Below are 22,384 nucleotides of genomic sequence, written 5' to 3' on the forward strand. Positions count from 1 at the left end.
CACAAGGTGGCTCACAAACATCTGTAACTCCAGTCCCAGGGAAGCAGATGCCAGGTACCAGGCACACATGTGGTACATAGACAGATATACGTGCAGAACCAAACAACAATAAAAAAAAACCCACACACATAAGTAAATTTTTAAAAAGGCTTAGTCCACATAGCAGGTGGTCAGGTCGTCTGTATGAAAGGACTTTATAGTGTTGATTGTCTTCTTCCTTCAGGTTTCTGTTCTTTATTATCCGGCTCAGGCCAAAAGTTAAGCTATGAGGAGGTGAAAAGGGGAAGAGACAGAAAGGGAGTGGGTGGAAGGGAGCCAAATGGTTGGAGGGTTTCGACTTCTGCCGTCAGGGACCCACAAAGCAGAATGTGGGATCCCCTACACCGTGAGTAATGTGTTGAGGTCTGAAAGTGAAGTGTCGCTGCTACCTCCTCCCGGCCACGCTCTCGGAATCACTGACCCCAGCGCCGCCCTGCTTCATCCTGCAAGGATAGAAGAATTCCGACAGTTTAATACTCCTGATTCTCAACAACATGGTGAAATGTAAAATAGAAAACAGAATGGACAGGTGATATTTTACACACACACATACCACACATTTTGCATACATTACACACACACGCTACACACATATCACACACACATGTTACACACATAAATCATGATAAATACTTGTTTTTGAAAGGAAAAGGATAATCAGGTACTATAAATATGATCTTTTCTGCAAATAATTACAAAAAGACACACAGAAGCTAAGAGTTATATGCACTACTGAGTGATTTGTGTGGGGGTGGATTTAAGCAATCAAACAAGTTATTTGGGGAGGAACTGTGAGAAAAATGGTTGGGAGGACTTTCACTTTTTTTAGTCTTTCTGTGCTATTTACATTACACTGGTGTGTGTGTGTGTGTGAGAGAGAGAGAGAGAGAGAGAGAGAGAGAGAGAGAGAGAGAGAGAGACAGAGACAGAGAGAGAGACAGAGAGAGACAGAGACAGAGACAGAGAGAGAGAGAGAGAGAGAGAGACAGAGAGAGACAGAGACAAAGACAGAGAGGGATGGGGGAGTGTTTGTGCATGCCACAGCCCCCATGTGGAGAACTTTCAAGATCCAGTGCAGTGGTGGAGCACACCTTTAATCTCAGCACTCTGGAGGCAGAGGCAGGTGGATCTCTGAGTCCCAGGACAGCCAAGGCTGTTACACAGAGAAACCCTGACTCAAAAACCAAACCAAGCCAAACCAAACCAAACCAGTCAGTTCTCTCACTGTAGGATCTGGGGACTCAAACTCAGGTCATCTTCTCCTCGTGTGTACTCAAGAAGGGTTTGTTTGTTTGTTTGTTTGTTTGTTTGTTTTTGTTGTCTCTGGTTGGCTTTTACTGTTGCTGAGAAAATCTTACACTCGCTGTCTGGCTCTTAAAAAGACCCCAGGATTGCAGCCAGGGTCTCTTCCAGGAAATGACCTTTGGGTTGAGGACGACATCAATGCTCTGGGCCTCGAGCTTCCCAGTGCCTTAGCATTATGAATGCTATTTATACATGCCTTTGGCCTCCTCTTCGAGCAAATTGCTGCCGCCTTCCTGATCTGCAGGCTTAGCCCTCCCCTCCCGAGTGCCTGCCGCTCTGGGACGCAGTGCTGAGACGCCTAGCTGCGGAGCTGTGCTGGCGGACAGACAAGCTCCCCGCGACTCTGGGCTCAGACCAGGTTGTTCTGTTTGATTGCTGTACATGGCTGTGCCCCACAGCTCTGAGAGTCACAAACAAACAGGAAGCCAGTCCACTTCCTCCTTGGTGAGGCTGGCCCCCAGTCTTTATGAGCCAGTCAACCCAGAGAGGAAGGAGCAGCTTAGGATTCAGAAGACACCTTCCTGGCGGAGGTGACAAGGAATTTTGGTCCCACAGCCAGGATGGGCTCCCTACTACGCGCACCTGTTGGTCCGGGTTGGCCAGCATTCCTGACAGCGAAGGTCTAGTTCCAGTCTGCCCATGGGAAGGCTTTTCTGATAAACCTAACCCTGCTTGGGTCCCCTTAGCCTCCACCGCTCTGATGTGGGCACCCCTGAATGTTGGTGAGGCAGCTCCCCAGGTGACAGCGCCGCTTCGTGAGAATGTGCTGTCCCTACAGGTAGCACTGACATATTTTCTTGGGCCTTTCTCAGTGTTTGCCCCACACGGCTCTCTCTGTTCCCCGGGACGCTCAATTAATGTTTGCAGACTAAACCAGTCGCAAAAGGTGCACCAAACAGAGCTGGCTCCCAACGGGGCCAGAAAGCATGGCTCCGTGGGACTCTGGGGCAGCCAGAGGGAGTGGTGAGGACAGTTACAAGAGTGTGAGACAGAGGCGTGGCCAGGGTGGAGGCTGGAGATGAGAACTGCAGATATTCGGTGCCGTCAACAAGTCCCGAACGCCACCAGCCCACCTGGGAGATAGGCTGCCTAACTGAAAAGTCCCTAAGACACCAGACAGAGGGTGACTGTTCAAAAGGAACTACAATTTTTACAAATACCACCAGAGGGGATGGAGAGATGGCTCATCAGTTAAGAGGGCTTGCTTGCTGATCTTCCAGCCGACTCTGGCTCTTGCTCCAGCAGCCCCGGGTTGGTTGACAAATCCTCTGTAACTCCAGTGCTAGGGGATACGATGCTCTCTTCTGGCCTCTGTGGGTATTCATGCACGTGGTGCCCAAACACAGAAGCAGACAAAACAGCCATGCACATAAAATAAATAAATACAATTTAAAAAGCTACTGTCAGACATAAACACAAGGTTGAACACATATCTAATCCTTTACAGCGTGACTCAGAGTACAAAGTAGGATGCCATAGAGCCTCAGGCAATCTCTACGACTATCAATTACCTGGGAGAACATTAGATGTGGGCCTGGCAGCCTGGGTTGAGTCACTGTCAGTTATAAAAAGAAAGAAGAAGAAGGAAGAGGGGAGGAAGAGGAGGAGAGGGAGGGGAAAGAAACGTCTCTGCTATCAACCTGTTCAGTTGTTATTGTTTCGTTCTTTAAGAAAACCGGGCCAGGCGGTGGTGGCACACGCCTTTAATCCCAGCACTCGGGAGGCAGAGCCAGGCGGATCTCTGTGAGTTTGAGGCCAGCCTGGTCTACGGAGCGAGATCCAGGACAGGCACCAAAACTATACAGAGAAACCCTGTCTCAAAAAACCAAGAGAGAAAGAAAGAAGGAAGGGAGGGAGGGAGGGAGGGAGGGAGGGAGGGAGGGAGGGAGAGAGAGAGAGAGAGAGAGAGAGAGAGAGAGAGAGAAAGAAAGAAAGAAAGAAAGAAAGAAAGAAAGAAAGAAAGAAAGAAAGAAAGAAAGAAAATTGGATATGGAAAGAAACACACACACACACACACACACACACACACACACACACACACACACTACAAAATTCTAAACACCCAGTCATCTTTTCTTTGTGGTTGTTTGGACTTTGAATAAAAGTTTCTTCATCGAGCACCCGGGTGCAGAGAAGTGAGACTGGTGTGGAAGGGTGAGGAGCTCCACACAGGCGAGGACAGACGGGAGGGAGGATGCCGCGGGGAGGACCGGTGTGCCAGGATGGGGCTGAGGGAGGGCAATGTGGAAGCAGATGTGTGCGGAGGGGCTAGGAGGGAGCATGGTACACTTGGAGCCATGTCACAGAAGACTGAAGCAAGATCTGGATGTGTGGGGGCTGGAGAGATGGCTCAGAGGTTAAGAGCACTGACTGCTCTTCCAGAGGTCCTGAGTTCAATTCCCAGCACCCACATGCTGGCTCACAACCATCTGTAATGAGGTCTGGTGCCCTCTTCTGGCCTGCAGGCAGACATGCAGGCAGAACACTATACTAAATAAATAAATAAATAAATAAATCTTTAAAAAAAAAAAAAAGATCTAGATGTGTGGCTCAGTGCAGGGCCTTGAGCTCGAGGCTCTGGGTTCGATTCCCTAGAACAAAGGGAGGGAGGGAGCGAGGAGGGAGTCCTTGGGGCAGTTGCTCTGAAAGTCCCTAATGGCTACCATGCTCATAACGAAGATCAGGGAAGTGGACAGAGCTGTTCCAAGGATGCAGGAGCAGGAGGTTCCAGGTGTTCCTTGGCCTTTACGTAGCACATACAGTCTTGACAACACCGCGCTGGTGTGAGCATCTCTGGTATCCTGTGCCGTTTCCAAAGCTCTGCCCCAGAGCCGTGGCACAAGCATTCATTTCAAAAGCCAGGGAGAGCTCCGTGCAGAGATCAGGGCAGAGGCTGGGCTCAGCAGTGGTGATTGGCCAGCCACTCCCAGCCCTGTCAGCATGCCAGCACCCCATACCAGCACCCCCACTCCGCCCAGTCCCCACCAGACAGACAAAAGATAAATGGAAACCTCAGGTTAAAAATACCCAGCCTTGTTGTAAAGAGAAAGCAGCACAGGAAGGAAGTGCGGGAGGCAGTCTAGAGAAAAATCCCCAAAGAAGGAGGTGTTCTTAATGGCTGAGAGTGGATCAGGTGGAGGTTCCGGGGCGCTCTCTGCAGGTGTCCTTGCGGTCAGGCAGGTTCTCCCAGACAAATGATTTGGGTCCATTGAGACCCGGATTCAGGTCCCCATGAAAAGTCTTGACCCAGGTTTGAGTCAAGCAGAGACCTTTTCAGGTCAATGGTCCTTGGAGGCTCGGAGGAGGAGCTTGTCATCCTTGCTATGGTCTCTGGGAAGAGAGAGTCAGGGATCCACCAGCCCTTCCACCCTGGGGAGAGTGGGAAGGGTATTTAGCTGACCTGGAACCTCACCTGCTCTTCGTGGGGAAGGGGGAACAGTGAGGCGGATTGCCGAACCGAACCGAGTCAGCATGGTGTCAGTACCGCAGAGGTACAGATCCGAGCTCCTGGATGCAGGAAGCCTGACTCGCCTCTACCAGCTGCATGACCTTGGACGAGTGCCTGACTCTCTCATGCTTCTGTTTCCTCACCTGTGGAAAGTAGATGGCTGTAGGTGGTGGCCTAGTAGCATTGTGGGGAGGATTAAGAGAGCTAATCAAAGCTACTGGTCCCTACAAGATGCTTCTTAAAGCTGGATATGGTGTGTGTGAGGGGGGAGGCGTGTCATGGAGGGCAGTGCAGGTGGGAGAGAAGCTCTTTTTAAAGATTTTTATTTTATGTAACTGGATTTTTTGTTTTGTTTTGTTTGTTTGTTTGTTTGAGACAGGGTTTCTCTGTGTAGTTTGTGGTGCCTGTCCTGGATCTTGCGCCATAGACCAGGCTGGCCTCGAACTCACAGAGATCCACCTGGCTCTGCCTCCCAAGTGCTGGGATTAAAGGTGTGGGCCACCATCGGCATAAATGGATGTTTTTATATGGATGTTTTGTCTGCATGTACATCTGCACACCAGAAGAGGGCATTGGATCCTATAGGACCACAGTTATAGACAGTTGTGAGCTGCCATGTAGGTCCTGGGAATTGAACTCAGGTCCTCTAGAAAAGCAGCCAGTGTTTCTAACCACTGAGCCATCTCTCCAGCCCGGGAGAGAAAGCTCTTATGACACTAATGCCAACGAGTGGCCTTTGGCAGAGAACGACAGCCAGGACTACGTAGAGAGACCCTATCTCAAAAGAAAAAAAAATCATATATAAAAATAGCTTGCACTTTAGAGGCTAGGGTGTAACTCAAAGCCAGTCCCCTCCCCTAACGCACTTGAGGCCCTGGGTTAAAACTCCAGCACTGTGACAATGACGGCAGCTTTTGTACCTTATGGTGCAGGCATGAGGTGAAAGGAGACTTCTGAAGGTGGCCCCCCAATCAAACTTGTGTGTTGGACGACTTCACAGTGGAGGGTAACGGAGAGGGGGAGAGGATTGTGACAGGGAAGCCAGCGAGCCAAACGGCCCCAGCGATGGCCAGGCAAGAGACAGAAAGAAGGCTCTTAGGAAGCAGAGTCACTTGGAAAGATGACAGGAGAAAGGAGAAATCTCGGTGATGTATGGCCCCTCAGCTGGACGTGTAGTCGCCTCCTTACTGGAGACGAGGGAGAAAGGGTTACAACGACTCTTACAGAGGGGCAAGTTTCAGGAGGAGGCTGAGAAGGCCGGCCAGGAGTCTGGGGGCTGGGGGGAGGGGATTCAGAGAAGGTGGAAGTGACAGAGGCAGAGGATTCCCTTCAGACTTCTGTAACCATCACTTTTTTTTTTTTTTTTTTTTTTTTTTTTTTGACAGGGTCTCTCTTCATAGCCCTGGCTGTCCTGGAACTTACTAGGTAGACCAGGCTGGCCTCAAACTCACAGAGATCCACTTGCTTCCTGCATGCTGGGATTAAAGGTGTGTACCACCATACCCATCTAACCATCACTATTTGTAAAGATGAGTTTGATAACTCATAGCTCTACCACTGAGCCCCTGTTTTATTGTATAGCTGGACGTGGAATCACTGGCTTTGTATGGCAGGTGGAGCCTCCTCTGGGAGCGGAGATGGGAGGCACCCCAGAGGGGCCAGGAAGGTTCCCTTGCTCCTGAATTGTAGTCAGAAAGACGGTAAAACATCATAGCTCATGCTGCGTCATAAATGACATATCTATTACTATTGGGCTTGAGCTAAATCAATCTTTGCAAAACAGAAAAATGGCTTAAAGAGGTTCTTGCCCAGAAACTGTAGATAAAGATCATCTAAATCCAGGAAATGCTAGCACACAAGAAAATGGCAAGCTAGGCGTGGTGGTCTCTTCCCACTCGGGAGAAGCAGAGGGGTACCACAAGTTTGAGCCCAGCCTGGTCTACACAGCAAGGTTCAGGCCAGCCAGGGCTATATAATGAGGCCCTATTAAAAGAAAGGAAGGAAGGAAGGAAGTATATGGGAGGGGAGGGAGAGGAAGAGAAAGAAAGGTTGTACTAACCATGCAAGTTTGAGGACCTGAATTTGATCTCCAGCACTCATTAAAAAAAAAAAAAAAAAAAGTCAGGTGTGGCAGCAGGTGCCTATAATCCCAGTACTCACTAAGCAGACTCAGGAGAATCCCTGCACTTTCTGGCCGGCTGCGAGTCTAGCTGAACCAGCCAGCTCCAGGCTTAGTGAGAGACTCTGCTCAAAAAGACAGCGGAAGATGACTGAGGAAGACATCCAAAGTCAGACACTGGCCTTCATCCAGCCCCTCCACATGCATGTGTACCTGAACACACACAGAAACAGATACACACAAAAAGGAGAAAGAAAAAAAGGGGGTGGGAGGGTGGGGGAGATGGCTTAGTGCCTAAGAGTGCTTACGACATGGAGACTTAGAACCTTCCGCCTGTGTAAAAGATGTAGATGTGGCTGGAGGCTTCTGAAACATTGGTGCTGTGAGGGACCGAGACAGGAGGGCCATTGGAGCTTGCTGGCTACTAACATAGCTCCAGGTTCAGCGAGGGACCCTGCCTCAAAAGAATAAGGTGGACAGTGATAGAAGACGCCCAGCATCCTCCCTTGCCCTCCAGGTATGCATGCATTGGCACCTGCAGACATATGTGCACACACCACACACATACACCACAGGAAAAAAAAACACTTTTTTTTTTTTTTTTTGGTTTTTCGAGACAGGGTTTCTCTGTGTAGTTTTGGAGCCTGTCCTGGAACTCACTCTGTAGACCAAGCTGGCCTCGAACTCACAGAGATCCACCTGGCAAAAAACCCCCCAAAAAAAAAAACCTTTTTAAAATGAAAGGGGACAATAAAAAAGAAATTAAGAAGAAGAAGGAAAAAACAAAGTTGAACCTCTTCTTCACATGTCTCTATCAATAGTCCCATTATGATGTTAAAACAGTGACTGTGCCTCGGAAGAGGATTTGCCCTGGAGGAGGTGGGAATGGGAGGGTGGGCTGGGGGTAAGGGGAGGGGGTGGGAGGGGGGAGAATAGGGGAACCCGTGGCTGATATGTAGAACTGAATGGTATTGTAAAATAAAAGAAAAGAAAAGAAAAAAGAAAAACAACAGTGACTGTGTAATGAGGTCCAACAGGAAGACAGCCAAAATAATGTTTGCCATCATTAAGGCAGCAATTGGAAGTGGACCATTGTTTAAAAATGAGACTCACCTCAAATATATACTATGGCATGAGGTACTAATGGTAGCAGGCTGTGTGTACAATATAGAGAAAACTGAGCCAGGTGTGACGCACGCCTTGGGAGGTGGAGGCAAGAGGAGCAGGAGGTCTGGGCCAGCCTCCACTGAAGAGCAAGTGTAAGGCCAGCCTGGGCTACATGACGCCAGCCTGGGGGAAGCGCACTGGCTTTGAACGCAGGAGGACCTTAGTTTGGATGCCAGCAACTCTGTAAAAAGCTGAGTGTGGCTGAGTCCCTGGATCTGTAACCCCAGGGCTGGGGTCGGGGTATGGAGACAGGAGGATCGCTGGGACTCGCTACCAACCTAGCTCTCCAGGTTCAGTAAGAGAACCCTGTCTCAAGGACAATGGAGAGTGATAAAGCAGGACTCCCGGTGACTTCCTTTCGCCTCTGCTAAGAAGCACACAGACATACAACTTTTGAACACACACACACACACACACACACACACACACACACATTAGACACAGATTGCGGGTTAATGTTCAAATGCTATTGCTGATAAGATGTAATACCTTAGCTGAGCATAGTGGTGCATCCTCTTGATCCCAGCACTCAGGAGGCAGAGTCAGGTGAATCTGTGAGTTCGAAGCCAGCCTGGACTACATAGTGAGTTCCAGGACAGCCAGAGCTACACAGTGAGACCCTGTCTCAAAATAACAACCACCAGATGTAATACCTTGATGTGGGGGACTGTCACCTCACAACTGCTCTAATTTCAGCAAATGTTTTTACACCATGGGCCTTGGACCTCAGAGAACGAATGGGCCGCCTCTCTACTTCATTAGCACTCACATCTGCAGTACCAAGGACTGTGTTTATCCTGCAGCACAAAGGGTGCTTGTATTCGGGAGTGTGGCTGCAATAGCTCACTTGTCCTTCATCGCCTTGGTCCTTCCCTTCCTTCTGGAGATGAGGGAAAGATTAGTTGAGCTCCCTGGAGAAAAGCATTAGGTAAATACAGGATGTTGCCGAGTTATTGTTACTATTATTAACAACACTAATGGCTGGGGCGTACGTACCCCCAGGGGTTCGAGTGAACATCTAGGCCAGGGGTCTATAGAACTCCAAGTCTTGACCTCTTAACGCCATGTGAATCTAGGGGTCCCTGTGGTAAATGAGACCTAGGGGGCGTGGAGGCTGCTGGGGCTGAAAGAGGGGAGCTATCATTCTCTATGGAAGGAAGAGCCTACCTCCTTCTAGACAGAGACCAATAATGAATTGGGTCAGTGACTGGTCATAGAAAGCATTACATGTGTCAGCCTAGGGGCCAAAGTCCTGGGGATGAAGTCTTCACTGAGGTTTAGGTGTCTGGAGCCCACCTGATAAGAAAGTTAGGGTGAGGTTCTTGTTCTTTTCTCTCTCTCCACACCAATTACATTTTGTAGTAAAAAATAATCATGTGTTCCATTTAAAAGCACATTTGTGTGAGGAATTTAACAGGGCAGAAACGATTCTCCTCCACAATTTATATCCAACACATCTTCATTGAGCTTATGCCTTGGCTGGGAAGTCTTGTACCAACGAGCATGGAGGAAATGCCAGGGCACAGGTGACCTGGTGGGTAAGTTAAGATGTGCAGGTAACTATGGCACAGATGCATAGGGACTTGAGAGGTTCTGATGAAGAGGAAGCAGAGTGGGGTGGGAGTCGGACAGAGTCATGAGTCAAAGCCTGGCCTTGAAGGGTCAGCGAATCTGATCAAGGAGGGATGGAGGCATTGGCATCCCCAAAGAAGGAACCAAACCCACAAACAGGCAAATGGGACACATGCGGCACACTGTGTAGTTACTTCAGCCTGGTGAGTGAAGAATATGGGAGAAACGAAGGCTTGCTAATGTGTATCGGAAACGAGAGATGTTCCCCTCAATCTAGACCCCTGTTTCTTACTCATGAGCAGTACAAGCCTTGGAAAGTTTCTAGGTAAGTAAAAGTCAAGACAAAACTTGTCTAGGGCCTGGCAGTGAGTGACTTGGAAACAGAGACTCAGAAGGACACTTGCAAGCCTTCTGGCCTTTGTACTGACCAGACACAGATTGGTCTGTGGGAAAGTGCCCGGGGCCAGGGGCGGGCGGGCTGCTTCTCTGGGAAAGCCTGGAGTTCCCGAGAAGCTGGGCATCCTTCTCTACTGTTGGCTTGGTCTCGTTAAGTCAAATCTTCCCATGGAACCTGGGTGGTGGATGAGGCTGGTGGCTGGACTGAAGCTGCTGGAAACTCGGATGGGTTGGGCTGGGAATGGCAGAGTGTGGGATCGTTGCAATAAAATGCAGGGAAAAGAGTCCTTGCCGTGTCCCGGGGTGTGAGGCGCAGGGCGTGGGGCCCTGCATTCCCGGGTGGCTAAGACGCCGCCCGCCGTCACTGTTGATGATTATCATTATTATTCCTGCTCGGGCTTCTTGGAACTTTCATCCTGCAGGACCCTGCCTGGCTGGGCAAGCGTCATCAACTAGCAAGGGGTGGGGCGGGTGGCTCCCAGCAGCAAGGGAGCAGGACATAACTAGGGGTTTTCTGGCAGTTCTGAGATCCTTTGTAACCACAGATGCATGCGCAGAGTTTCTCCAGGGGAAACTGAGACACACTAGCGAGGAGTGAGTGGGCCGAGGTCCTTCAGCAGAGACCTCTCCTTCCCTCACCATGCCCTTCAGGAGGCCATGCTTATTCTCTCCACGCTGGGGCTGATTTTGTAGGACTGGAGGAGAGCCAGAGAAGGTGTGGATTCCAGAAGCGAGAACTGGGCTGGGGCCAGGACCTCAGAGCTGGTACCTTCTGTGCCAGGTGCTGCGGGCATCATGAGGTCAGGCTCCCGGTTTCAAGTCTCTCTGGAATCTTCTGCCATATGGGTGGATCTTCTGTAAGCCCCCAAGGGAAGGCAAGGCTGGAGACGTGCAAAATGCCCAGCTCTGTCCATCAGAGGCCAGATTCAGCATCCTGGGATAGGAAGAGCCTAGATCTCATAAAGATGGGCCAGGCCCCAGAGCAAAGGGCCAGACAAAGGCTCATAGACTGAGGAAGGCGTGCGAATCCGCGTGTGCTGTGTGAGTCCGCGTGTGGTGCGTGCACATTTTGGTAACACCAGCTTCCAGTGACGACGAGTCTCTGCTTGCTGGGATGAGATGAAGGGAGAAGGGCTGGAGGGAATGTGACTGGAAGACTGATGAGCAGGTAAGGGGTTGAGTGGAATCCTACAAAACACATGGATTCGGGCCCACTGGGCACCCACTGGAGAAGGAAGGGAGTGGTTCCACGTGCAGGCTGAGGCCCTGTCTCCTTCTCCACTCACACACGTCACCTTCAAGAGCAGCGGCCCCTGGAAACATCTTCGGGCTTAAAGGAAAACTGGGTCAACAAGTAGGCTACAGAGGCGGGAGGAGAGGAGGTGACAAGCAGCCCCCACAAAGCACTCCCAGGCCCCACAGCTCCCAGAGCCAGCGCCCGCCGTGTGTTCGCGAAGCCGGCCCTTATCAGGCGGCTTCTGTGAGCAAGGTGGGCTACTTGGCTCTGCAGTGCAACTCCGGAGATCCGTTCTCCGCCCTCAGGAGGCTCTCAGGGGAAAGACAAATCTCTCTCTTTGAAGAACTCCTCAGCCGAATCCGGAGACCTCTTCTTCCTCCCTGGCTGTGGTTATGCGAGCTCTACCTCTGCCATCAGTCTGCTAATTCTCTGGAGATTCGCACCAAAAAAATCGGTCTCCGTGAGTTCAAGGCCAGCCTGGTCTACAAAGTGAGTTCCAGGACAGCCATGGCGGCTACACAGAGAAACCCTGTCTCGGGAAACAAGGAAAAAAAAAAAAAAAAAAAAAAAAAAAGGGAGGGGGCAAATTTCACTAGAACTCCTGCTGGTGTCTTGACACTCACTCAGCCAAATCATCCAGCGTTCAGCTACAAAAGGCATCCCTTGAGATTCCTACTGTGTCAGACCACCATAAGACTCAGTGTGACCCTACCATACCAGACCACCATAAGACTCAGTGTGACCCTACCATACCAAACACATCCTTTTGCCAAGACCTCCACCCACTTGCTTCCTCCTACTGGTGATCCAGAGAACCCACAGCAGTTTCTCAAAGTTAATTAGATACAATAAGAGCTTCTAGGGGGTTTCAGAGCCCCGACACAAGTTTCATTCTTAGTGCCCAGTGGTGTCCCTTCCCATTCACAGCACACAAATATCAGTAACCTAACTGTCAACATCTGAACAACACCACAAACTTTTCAAGGGAATCCTTTCCATGTTTATAGCCAATTCATTTGACAAGCATGTACATTATAGAGGCTATGGACCAGGTCCTGTGATACTCACAAAGTAGTTCTTTTGATGTTGGGGGAAGGTAGGCCTCCTGCCGCAGAGTCAGGGGCATGCTTGACCAGGGAGGACAGACACTAAGGGAGACAGATGCAGTGAGGGGTCAGACAGAGCAAGTTCACGGCTGCGCTGCCCACTGTGGTCTCATAGAGCTTTCCTTCCTCGGTGCTTCACATCACAAAGTGATGCCTTGCTGGGAGGAAGGAGAACATTCTAATGAGATGCTCACATGGCATGATCCTGAAGGCACCGCATTGTTCTCCAGTGGAAAATGTTTCTCCATTCCCGAATTCAGCATCCTCTGGAAGTGATACAGGAAAGGAGCAGAAATTAGAGTCTAAAATTTCTGTGTTAAAAAAAAAAAAAAAAGCCCTTACTGGGCAGTGGTGGCACACACCTTTAATCCCAGCATGTGGGAGGTAGAGGCAGATAGAGGCCAGCCTGGTCAACAGAGCTAGTTCCAGGACAGCCAGGACTACACAGAGAAACACTGTCTCGAAAAACCAAACAAACAAATAAACAAAAAACCAAGCCCTTTGGAGGCTGGGCTTGGATTGTACAATACTTGCCAAACAAGCATGAGGACCTGAATTCTATCTCCAGCATCCACTGGAGACCCACATTGTCATCCAGGCACAGCCCGGAGACTGTCTGGGGTTTACTGGTCAGCCAGGCTTGCCAAGTCAGTGAGTGCTAGGTCCAGGGAGAGATCCTGTTTCAAAAACCAAGATGGCAAGTGACCGAGGAAGACCCATGAACATGCTCACCTCGCCCACACACCCTTTAAGCAATGGAAGTGATGAAGGGCTGCAAACGGCCCTTACCATTTCGCCCAGTTAGGAAATAACAGCTCCCATGCCCTGACCCAGAGGGCAGCCATCTTGTGGGGAAAGAAATCCACTCTCCTTGGCTCTAACTACAGTGGTAGGCGGTTCCCCTGTGTGTGGTGTGAGACTTGTCCATGAAGGAAGACTCTAACTCCAACTGTGGTTGTTAGATGTGGGGTGGGTATTTAACCAGTGTAATCAGAAGAAAAGTCTTCCAACTGTCTCAGGAAGGCAAGATGCTACAAATGACCCCTTCTTGCTTATCTGCCCCAGACAACATGGGCAAGTTAGGAAATGTTCTCTACTCTAAATGCACAATTCCTATAAACCAACGTAAGCAAGAAGCCTTTGAACCTGTTCAGCCTCATGTCCCTAAGCATCAGCATCCCATATGGAGAATTTTGAGAGGGTGTGATAAAAGGAAGCAGATGGGAGCCGGAACATGCTGTTGGTCTCTTGATGATCTTCTAGGGTCCTCTCATACTCGGGCCTCTCCCCGCAACTTTGTGGCTCTGTCTCCAAAGCACCTTGGCCCAGGGTCAAGAAACTGGGATAGCTCTTGAGAACGCTAAGGGAGAAGCTGCTGCGCCCAGGAAAGCAGTCCTTGTTCAGGTTTCCCTGGCAGCAGCAGTGGAAGTGTTTGAGGCTGTACAGCGAGACTGGCACGAGAAATAACACGGTCAAAATGCTGTCCCAAGTGTGGGGTTTCCCAAATCAAAGGGCAGGTCACTACAGGGATAAGAGTCCTGCTGGGCAGTGGTGGCACACGCCTTTAATCCCAGCACTGGGGAGGCAGAGGCAGGCGGATCTCTGTGAGTTCGAGGCCAGACTGGTCTACAGAGTGAGTTCCAGGCTACACCAAGAAACCCTGTCTCTAAAAAAAAAAAAAAAAAAAATGCCCCTCAACAAAAGGGTGGTGATGGTAAGAGTCTCTTCCTTCCCTCCTCCCTTCTTTCCTCCCATTCTTCCTTTCACTTGTTTCCTTCTTCCTTCCTCTCTTCTTCTCTCCTTTCCTCATTCTTCCCCGGCCCTCTTTGCCTTCCTCTATCCCTACCTTCTTTCCCTCCCTCCTTCTCTCCAATTCTCTCTCTTCCTTCTTCCCTTTTTTCCTTCCTCCCTCCCCTTCTTCCTCTTTCCTCTTCCCCACCCCGATCCCTTTCCTTTCCGCTTCCCTGTGGAACCTAGCAGTGAGTCCCTACATCAGGCTGCCGCCTCTCCAGTTTACCGTCAGTCACACCCTCTTCCCATCTGCCTTTCATTCTACAGCTCCTCAGCTCAACGTTGTGTCCTTTATAGCACCTTCCCCATCTTGTCAAGCCCCGGTTGAACTCTCCTTTCTCTGAATTCTAATTCCATTGCATAAGGTGTGCTACGGGATACATCTGACTATACCACACCTGATACTGTCTAGCTGCATAACCCACCTGAGTCCTGGTTCGCTGGGCAGGGTGTAAATGTGGAGAGAGCAAGCCCATTTTAGAGTCTTTTAGAGCCCCGAGCACAGGGATGAATTGTTGCAGGACTTGATGGAGCCTTTCCCCCCCCCCCCTTTTGCTTCTCATTAAACCTGGGAGAGTGTGCACTGAAAGGTGGCCACTGGAGTCATCACGGTCCGCAGCTTGTTTGGGTGGAGAACCATATTGTACAACAGCAATTAAATTCCTGGTAGACAGAATCCCTGCCTTTAGATGCATCATGGAGAGCCCTGGGAGCAGTCTGGAGGTTGCAGGACATCTTTCACAATACCTTGAAATGGAGTTCAATTACCTATGGGGAAACCTGCGGTCCCCGTGGTTCCAAATAGCAGTGTGCACCTTAGGAAGAACCCGGGAATCCAAAGAATGTGGGAAAGCCTTCTGCAGGATTGCCACCTGTCCACACGGGAGAACTCACCTGAGAGGAAAGAGCAGTGTAAATGCGGCAGATGTGATAGGAAGGAGGAGGGCAGACCTGGCCCTCTCTTATGAAGCTCCTCTCCAGACTCATGTCTCAGGCAAAGAGAGTGAGACTTGAAGAGGAAGCTGTATGTGCAGTGGGAACTATCAGATTATTATAATCTCCCCCACCACCTCGTCATCATCCTCTCACTCCTCCTTCTCCTTAGAGACAGGCTGTCATGAGTTCTGATCCTCCTGCATCCATTTCCTCAGTGCTAGGCTTACAGGTGTGCACCACCACACTCAGTTCATACGCTGCTGCTGATCAAACACACGGCTCTGTTTGCGAGACGAGCACTCTACCATCCGGGTGAGCTACATTCCAGCCCAGCGCCTTTCCCTCTTAACACGGTCTCATTTCCTCTATCCTCATCTCTTGTTAGGAAAGAAAGTGGTCGTTCGCCCAAGTCGCACGACTGGTGGGAAAATGGAGTCAGAGTACCACGTCACTGGTCCGGGGCATGCTGGTAGTCAAGAAAGAGCTCTAGCCCTTAGCAGCCTTCATTTATGGCTGCTAAAGGATACCAAAGATGAAAGAGGAAACCCTATTCTTCTCAAATAGCTTACACTCCAGGGAGGGACCAGAGAGGTCCTTAAAATTCAGGTACTGTTTTTACCCGAGTGAATACAAAATGTCTTGGACCACAGAGGAAGTGGCCCAAAGCCCTCTGAGGAAGTGTGGAAGGCTTCCCAGAAGAGGCTGCACTTGAGCTGAAATGTAAAGGACAAGGTCTCTGCCAGGTAGACAAGGACGGGGTGTTCAGGTGGAAGACATGATACGGAGAAAGCGTAGATGAAGGATCACGGCCTGTGACAGATGCTGGAGACGGTCAACCTGTACAACATGGGGAAGTCAAGGAACAGTGAAGCTGACCCCACGTTTGGACAAGTCCCGGATTATCTCGCAAAACAGTTCAGGGTTCTGTGGAGAGCTGGATGTATTTCCTGTGGCTGCTCTAGCAAATCACCACAGACTGGGAAGCATAACTCAGCACAAATGTGTTGCCTTCCGATCTGGAGGCCAGAAGGCTCACTGGCTGCAGCAGACAGCATTGTATCAGAAATGGGAAGACGTGGGTCCTCGCTTGCCTACTTCTGCTTTTCAGGGCAGCCCACATTCCTCAGCTCACATCCCTTTCCATCTCCATAGCCAGCATCGCGTGGTTTCAATCCTGCTTCCCTAACTGAATCTCAGACTCCCACACATCTGTCTCAGCCTAGGGACTCTTGTGATGGCACCGGGACCCCTAGAACCCAGCACAATCTCCACACTCCTTAACCGAACCACCTTGTAAAGTCCCTCTTGTGATGTAAGGTAACACATTCACAGGTTCAGAAAAGTGGATGTGGGTCTTTTGGGGGGAAAAATATCTGAAGAAATCTGAGCTTGGGGTGCTAGGTAGTACAGCACTGTGGCTAAAACAGCTGGTGTGGGGACTGGAGAGATGGCTCAGTGGTCTGCTCTTGCAGAGGACCAGGCAGGGTTCAATTCTGAGCACCCATATGGTAAGTCACAACCAGCTATAATTCCATGTCCAGAGGATCTGACAGCCTCTTCCAGGCACTAGGCATGCATATGGTGCATATATATACATGTAGGCACTCACGTATCCACACTGAAAAACTATCTTCTGGAAAGAAAATCACAGTTATGGGCTCTGACGGTCCCAGTTCGCTCTCGCCTCTGCTCTGTGAGAACAATGTCACCTACGTCATTTCCTGCTCGTGGTCTCTGTACCTAAGTTTTCTTGTCTGTAAAAGAGGGACACCTACCTCCTCCTTAGTTATTCAGATTATATGGGGTCACAGTGATGAAACTTAGGTCAGGATGAGCCATTCAGTAAACTGGAATGTGGCGGGGTGGGGGAGGGGGGCGGCGGGGTGGGGGGTGGGGGGTAGGGGGTGGGGATGACGACGTTCAACGCAGGGTTTCTCTGTGTAGCCCTGGCTGTCCTGGAGCTCACCCTGTAGACCAGGCCGGTCTGGAATTCACAGACCTACCTGCCTCTGCCTCCAGAGTGCTGGGATTAAAGGGGTGAGCCACCACCACCCAACCAACTATCTTGGTAGCTAAGAACAACCTAAGTGCTAAGAACAGAACCTAGCCCATGATGAGGCTCATCAGCACAGGAAGGAAGGAGTCAGCCCTAAGCACCCGGGGTTCTCTGACATGAAGAAAACGTGATACTCCGACTCTCAGGATAATGCACCCCCACTGCCTCTGTTGACATACAGAAACGAAAGACTGGAAGCTGCCTGCATCTGTCCCCCGTTTCTCCTGAGATTTGTTCTGGGTGCTAAAGAGTAGATGATGTTTATTTATTTATTCTGGATTTTAGAGAGAAGATCTCACTTTGTATCCAAGGCTTGCCTGGAAATGTAGCCCAGGCTCGCCTCAAGCTCAGGGTGATCCTCCTGCTTCAGCTGGGATTACCAACATGAGCTGCCACTACCATCTATGATACTTCTTTAATTATTTACCATTTATTTATTTATCCCCCCCCCCCCCCCGCCCCAGATTTCTGTAACACTGTTTAACTCAACCTTCAGCCATCTGAAGACATGGTAATGTCTCAGCCAGGTACCCAGTGTGATGACATGCACCTGACTGATTTGGGAGTGACCTGCTCTGGGTTCTTAGACGCCATTACACACATTTAACCATCTCCTTTGTCCTCCTTTTCTACTAAGGCGCCAACAAGCTCCTTGTTCTCTTTCTCTTATTGATTTCTTCTCTAAGCACCTCCACAGGTACAGATCTAGCGGTTTGCCTATCAGCAGGGTTGCCCAAATAAAACGGAAGTCAGCCAGTGGCATTTGGATTTCAGATAAACAGTGAATAATTTTAATGTAAGTACATTCTAAATATTGCTATCTGTCCAAAACAGTGCTTTATTAACCAGCTATTTGATTAGCCAGAACATTCCATTCCCTAGCATCACAAAGTAACATTTCACTTTGTCCTCTGGTGCAATTTACAAGGTAAATTGGTATTCAATTCCAGAAAGTTCCAGCGTCTTCTTTACAAATTTTTTATGTGGTAAGCAGAGGGGAGAAGGCAGGCAATGGTTCTAGGAAAGATGGTGGTCAGAAGAGTGGGCACCGCTGTCTCACCACACAGATCCTCTGCTGCCCAGCTCTGGGGTTCACAAGCACAGACAAGCCCCTCCACTAATGGGGGGGCGGGTGCAGCCTTGTTCCTTGGGATCTAAAGAGCCCTCAGGATACTCATTCTGTTGGAGTATATTGAGATTGGTACCCTGCTGTCTTTTGAAAACGGGTGCTAGATGGACATGGTGGCCCATATGGGTAACCCCACAATTGGGAGGCTGAGGCAGAAGGATTCCATGTTAGAAGCCAACCTGAACTGCATGCACAGAAAGACCATCTTTCAAAACTGAATCAATGAATCCAACTGCATACTGTACAAAGCATGTTCTACATTGCAGTCTAGGATCATGTCAGCTCTCACCACCTGGGAGTATGCATTAGACTGGTGAGGATGAGCTGTTGTAACCAGCTATGGTTTGTATCTACAAGGCTGGTCTTTCCATTGACAAGAATGTTTGCTCAAAGCTTTTTCTCCAAAGATCCATTACAGGTGCCTCATCTAGCATCCTCCTCCCCTGCTGACCCATCACCCCCAATTCCTCATTCTAAATTTCCTTCCATGGTCTGTGGATTAGTTGCCTGAACCAACCCCCCTCCTCAGTCCCCCCCCAACCCCCCCCACCCCCCGCCACGGCAGAGTCTCTCTGTGTAGCCCTACCTGCCCTGGAACTCACTATGCAAAGCAGTTTAGTTTTGAACTCTTAGGGATTCACCTGCCTCTGCTCCCAAGTGCTAGGATTAAAGGGGGTGCACCACCATGCCTGGCTAGGTTATCATGACTGACCATCAAGGCTTGGCACTGTGCCGGCCAGATCTCTCCCTCCCTGCAGCCCACAACCCTGGCTCCTAGAAGCACTTCTCAGCTCCCCACTCCAAATATGTCTTGGTCTCCTTCCACTGACCTCCCTAGTGCTCTCAGCCAGACATCAGTTTTCACATCAGAGTTGTCCAGGATCTTGTGGTATTGGTACCTACATGTCCGCACTCTTTTAAGTATCCTTTCAGAGACTAAACAAGGCAAAATACTTTAACAGCTTATGAAATCTTTTTTTTAATTTACTTTTATTTTGTGAGTATGTTGGAGTGTCTGCATGTATGTGTATACGCCACATGAGTGCCTTATATCTGTGGAGGCCAGAAGAGGGTATCAGAAACCATGGAACTGGAATTAGCCAGTGGCTGTGAACTGCGGTGGGGAGTGGGAACCAAATCCTGGTTCTCTGAAAAATCAGCAAGTGCTCTGAGCAGCTGAGCCAGCCCCTACCCCAGTTCAGCCAAAATCTCTCTCACACACACCCAGACCCCCATGAAATCTTAAAAAAATCCGGGGCTTTTATTCCTGAGAAATGAGCAAAGCCACCTAACCAAAGACAGTAGGCCTTGAGAGCTGGTAAGGGATTCCAGCTGCATCCTCAGGTACGAAAGGACAATAGGTATCCTCAAACCCTTATTTACTTTCTAGGAAATGGGGCCCCGAGGGGCTGGGGGAATTAAAGACTTACTGGTACAACCTCTAAGAAAAACTCGCTCCAGATAAGGTCTCCGGGTCCTTAATTGTTATTGTTATTGTTATTAACCCAACTCCTATGAAAAGCTGCCACAGCGCCGTTAACAACCGCAGGTCTGGGTTTAATTAATACCTCTGAAGGCTGAGTCCTCAGGCAACGTGTTGTCCGCCCCCACAACTCCACAAACAGGCTCCTCCCCCTCCTCCGACTCGGCTCACAAGGTCCTCTTCTTCGGCAGATCCTCCAGGGGTTCCTTTATTCTCACCTCTGCCAATCACTGCTCTCCCAGCCCGTTCGTTCCCAGGCTGGGTAATCTCACAGATCTCCTTTGACCTTCTTCTCCCTTTTTCCAGCTACCAAGTTACCCCGTAGAGTCTTCGAGAATCAGGCCTCGAGGGCTATGAAATCTGAGGTGCCCAGAATTCCCTAGCAGCCCCCAATTCCGGCCCTGCTTCCCGGGTCTCCTCTTGAGGACTTCCGGACACTTCTCAGGTGGTACAGCCGGTTGGGTGGGTTGGCTGGTTTAGGGTTACGGAGTTTGGCACTGACTCCAGCCCCTCTTGGCTGCTCTCTTAAATTAATTAATTCCAATTAAAAAAAAAATCTCGATTGGACCTCAGTGCATGCCTCTGGGGCACATGTCACATCAATTACAAACAAATTAACCCTACTACCTAACAGAATGAACCTCTTTGAAGATTCACATACAACTGCAGCCTAAGGGTCTTAGAGCGCTCTGCTACGGACAGATTCTGAGGCCAAACCCTAAGAGGAACTGGGGCCCAGTACCCAAGGCCAGGGTTCTTCTCTGCCTTTCCTTAGTGAGCTAGGGAGCTAAGGTTTGTAGGTGGTGGCCTCATTTCTCTAGAGCAGCGTTCTCAACCCGTGGATTTCGAATGACCCTTTCACAGGGGTCACCTACGACCATCAGAAAACACAGATATTTACATTACGATTCATAACAGTAGCAAAATTACAGTTATGAAGTTTTATGGTTGGGGTCACAACATGAGGAACTGTATTAAAGGGTCACAGCATTAGGAAGGTTGAGAACCATTGATCTTAGGGCAAGTCCAAAGTCTCTCAAATTTAAAAGTCCACCTCTCCATTATGGGAACTGGCCATTAGGCAAAGGTAAGGATGTATCTTGTTTGTTTGTTTTATTTTTACTTTGTTTTCGGGACAGGGGTTCTTTGTGTAGTCGTGGCTGTCTTGGAACTCACTCTGCAGACTAGGCCGGCCTCGAGCTCACAGAGATCTGCCTGCCTCTGCCTCTCGAGTGCTGGGGTTAAAGGCATGCGCCACCACCGCCCGGCAAGGTAAGGATATGTCTTTACTGTGTGTTCCAACACTAAAATGGATATTGAATTGGTTTATCCTTTTGCATCACTAAAGACCCAGCATGGAGGGCACCGTTGAAGATGCCACTGACTGGGAGGAGAGAGGGAGACAGAGATCCACCATCTTTTCTTCCTTTCTTCCTACTTCTTTCCTTTTTATCTATTTGTTGTTGTTTTAATCTTTATTGTTTTTGGAGAAAGAGGTCTCACTGGGTAGACCCGGCTGGCCTCAAACCTCAAACTCATAAGAGCTCTGCCTGCCTCTGCCTCCCCAGTGCTAGAACTATTAAAGGTGTGGACCACCATGCCTGGCCCTATTTATTTTATATGTTTGGGTATTTTGCCTGCATGTATGTCTATACATCATGTGCATGCCTGGTGCCCATGGAAGTCAGAACTAGAGTTACAAATGATTATGAGCTGCCTGGGTCCTGGGAATCGAACCCAGATTCTCTATAAGAGACCAGTACTCCTCACTGTTGAGCCATCTCTCTACCGCCTACAAATATTTTTCCCTCTGTGAAAAATAAGTAGGCAGATTGAGATTAGCCCTAAACCTTAGTTTACTAATACTGTCCTTTTAGCCTGGAGTTAAAAGAATACTAGCAGACCAGATCAACAGGCTTCTCCTTATCTGCTTAACTCGTTTATTTATTGGCATGGGTCGACTGTAAATCAGCTTGCTCTTTTATGTTCGTCGGCATCCTGGCTGTCCACTTGAGTCCAAACTTTCAGAGGGCAGAGACCAGTTCTGTTAAATTTGCTTTGTATGGTATCCAGCAAAGAGCTACAGAATGGGGTCAGAGATGTCCTGGACTTGGACCCTGGACACCCAGGTTTTAGCTCTGCCCATCTGACTCTTAAAATTAGGACCTTATTTTTATTGGCTGTTACAAAACTCAATCTGGGCTGGGGGGAGTCTAGAGAGATGGCTCAGCAGTTAAGAGAACTGACTGCTCTTCCAGAGGACCCAGGTTCAATTCCCAGCACCCACATGGCAGCTAACAACTGTCTGTAACTCCAAGATCTGATACCCTCATATAGACATAAATGCAGGCAAAACACCAATGCAAATAAAATAGAAATAAATAAATAATTTAAAGAAAAAAGACTGGGGCCAGGTGTGGTAGTGCATGTTTTTAATCCCAGTATTCCAGAGGTGGAGGCAGTTGGATCTCTGTGAGTTTGAGGCTAGCCTGGTCTACACTGGGAGTCTCAGGCCAACCAGGACTACATAGTGAGACCTTGTTTCCATTAAAGGCGGTGGGGGGAGGCCTCGGGGTCAGACATGGTGATGAATGTCTATA

Source organism: Peromyscus maniculatus, chromosome 8 (assembly GCF_049852395.1).
Source record: "Peromyscus maniculatus bairdii isolate BWxNUB_F1_BW_parent chromosome 8, HU_Pman_BW_mat_3.1, whole genome shotgun sequence".
NCBI classification, from domain to species: Eukaryota; Metazoa; Chordata; class Mammalia; order Rodentia; family Cricetidae; genus Peromyscus; species Peromyscus maniculatus.